Raw genomic sequence first — 3,302 nt, 5'->3', positions numbered from 1 at the left:
TAAACGGAGACCATCAAAAAATGCTTTTATGGCTTTTAATCTTTTTTTCTTTTCTCTGCAGCATTTTCAACCTGGTGCAACATCCCTGCTGACTTTTTTTGTTTGGCAAAGGTCAGCTTTGTGCCTTGGCGTTTCAGCAGAAATGAATAATCTGCTTAATGAGGGCAATTTCCTGCTCTGACCTACCCTTTAATTATTTTTTAATCATGTATTTGGCATATTTGGTCATGATAGTTCATCGCTTCCTTTGCAAAGCTGCTTTGTAAATAAGAATGAGAACACTTATTCTGTACAGTATGAAATGAAGCTATCACAGGGAGGGTGAGCCTCACTTTACAGTAGACTAGGTTCCCAAAAGGTGGGTACAAATGACATTTCTGTATAACCAGCCTTATCTTTCCATAAACGAATATGATCATTTCTAATATGCTTCATATCCATCTTGGAGTAGTCATCACTACTGATTATTTGCCCCTTAATTTTTGATTTACTAAGGTCTCTCCTCCAAGTTGTTAATACTCTATAAACATATATCAAATATACCAAGAGAATATAACATTTAAAGAACAAAAATGAGAAATTTGGGGATATGGGAAGGCATTTTATAATGTGACTAATCACCTCCCTAATTTGTTGGGGCTTTTAACTTTGAACTTTCATGCACAGATAAATACTCTTATATACAAATACCATTATAAAGGATCCTGTATAAAAAAGGTTTCCAAGTCCTACTGGATGACCTTGTATTGATACTCAGTAAAGGAGCCACTCTTTATCGTGCATCACAAACTAGTGTACCAACACTGAGGGGAAATCCAGCAGTGTGTGACACATATCCTGGCACAACTTCCTGGGATTTCACTATTACTCAAAGACTTAGGGGCAGGGAGAGATTCAAGTAATTTAACTAAGTAATCAAAAGCATTATTTTTTATTAAAACAAACATTCTGAAAAAGGAAGTTATATTCATATAATATTCCTATAACTTAAAGTACAACTATTCAGAGAAATATCTTGCTTTCAGAAGTACTTAGAACTCTGTCCCCCCTTACCCTCACAGTTTTAGTAAAGTTTTCTCTACCATTAGGGGTACTTTGTCAGAAAAGTTTGAGAAGCTAGATCTACAGCATCTCTGACAAGAAGCTTTCCAGTCTCTATTTGAACATTTCAAACGATGGGTGAGCTTTCACCTCCAAAAAGCAAAGCACTGCATTGTTAAAAAAAACAAAAACAAAAAAACCTTTAAGGATGGGCTGGCTGCCTTACCTGCTCGGGCTTCTGCTTTCATGTACTACTGCGCTTGCCCATGCCAGCACACACACACACACATGCTCTCCCCTCCCCCATTCCAGATTAGTCTCTTTTTCCAGTTTAAGTCTATTTTTTTTCTTGAAGCATAACAAGAGCAGCCTAAGCAACCTCGGCACCAAAACTCTTCAAATATTCACTCTCCTTCTGCCCGACTTTCTCACTGGAAAGGAGGTTGGTAAGACGAGGTCAAAGGTACAGTGACCTGGATGTACTTCCGCTTCCTGAACTCAAGAGAGTACGGCACACGCGCGCCCTGGGTCAGTAAGGTTGACTTCCGCTCCCCTCGTGCTCTGAGAGCTGAATCACGGAGCGCGCCCAAGGATTCGATCATAGTGCAGAGGACCGGTATGACTCCAGTGGGTAAAGCTTTTAGAAATGAACAAGGATGTGTTGAAGATGTTTTTTGGGACTTTCAGATAAACATCTTAGGTGAAAAGGATGATACCCCAGTGCATTTCTGTGACAAATGCTAATTGCCAATTAAAATCGATGGGCAGATGATTCCATGCAAGCATGCTTTTTGCTATGCCTGTGCTATTTTACATGGAAAAGAAGGCAGTAAGATGTTCCCAGGCTGTAGTAATCCTGTGGAACGAATTGAGAAGCATACGCAAGATTCTCTCTTTACATGTGGCACTGTTCAAGGATGCAAGAGACCGTGTTTGTCTCAAAGAGACTTAAAGGCTCATATCAACCATGGCCATACAAGAGCTGAAAATTCTGTTGCCCGTACTCAACTTGAAAATGTTCATTCTGCATGTTGTCCCACCACCGACTGAAATCTGATCTTATAACGCCGCCAGATGAGCATCATATGAACCATATTCCGCCAAAGCAATACCTTATGATACTACTACCTCCTTTGCAAAGTGTTCGCACAAGCCATATAATCTGCCACAAGAAGATATTAGTGCTCCTCCAGAAGAGTTCACTGTCCATGAATTCACCTCTATATTTTTCAGTGAGTCAGGAAGCTGAGTCAGAAAACCTTTACATTTCAACAAGAAAACATAGCAATTTAGTAACTGTCCCTATTCAGAATGACTCAAATTCGGGTACTTGAGAACCACTGCCTCCTGCCTCTGCAATTGCTCACCATCATCCTGAATATCAGGGTCAACCAGTGGTTTTGAACTCTCATGGAACTATGCCTCCACAGCAATATTTTACCATGCTACCTCCTCTGCAATCAATAAGTCATCAAAGGCCACATCCTTCCCAGACCACAGGTACTTTTCACTTGATTCATAGCCACGCTTCAGGTGCATCAGTGACTTCTACTCCACCACCCTCTCCATAGACCTATTATTGCTCAGATGCCACCTTATATGAAATATCTTCCACCAGGACCTACCTCACCTCAACAGGGTAATCCACCTGTAAGTACACATACTTCTCACCATTATAATGCTCACTCTTTACCCCAGTTTACTGAAGATCAAGGAACTCTGGGCACTCCATTTATATAACTAGGGAAAATAAGTCATGTTATGTGGCCTGCACCCAGAGGACCACCCATTCCTCCAGGAAAGCAGCATCTTCCTTTCTCAAACCTCACTTCTTGGACTACACTTCCCAGATCAGACAAGATATAAACCATATGACCAGTAGTAATAGTAAATATTTTTAAACAGAAGATATGATGAGGGGAAAAAAAGTATTGTCAACCTTCTCATTAAGCTTTGACCATTTGGGGAAGGAAAAGCACCTCTTACAGAAGTGGCTATAAAACATTTAAAGTCTTGTCTCTTAAAATGGTTTTAAACCTTGATCTTGGGAGTGATTTTAAGTACTTTACTACAGTGCAGATAAGTGGCTCAGTTGAGATTAACTATGCTTTAACAACTTGGTTCCTCTAGTATGGTAACTTGATCCCAGAAGTGACCATTTGCAATATTATATCCTGGGTGGGGACTGTGTTCTGCTTTCAAAAGTGTTGTTTTTATTAAATCCAATGTTTAGTTTTTCTTGTGATACATTTTGTTAACCT

The 3,302-nt window shown here is 39.9% G+C and overlaps 1 pseudogene; it reads left to right on the top strand.

Moving 5' to 3' along the window:
* Window positions 1–1,694: 1,694 nt before the first annotated feature.
* Window positions 1,695–2,923, top strand: LOC101290023 (E3 ubiquitin-protein ligase Hakai-like; annotated as a pseudogene).
* Window positions 2,924–3,302: the final 379 nt, after the last annotated feature.

Source organism: Orcinus orca, chromosome X (genome assembly GCF_937001465.1).
Source record: "Orcinus orca chromosome X, mOrcOrc1.1, whole genome shotgun sequence".
Classification (NCBI taxonomy): domain Eukaryota; kingdom Metazoa; phylum Chordata; class Mammalia; order Artiodactyla; family Delphinidae; genus Orcinus; species Orcinus orca.
This window is presented reverse-complemented; position numbering and strand designations above follow the sequence as displayed.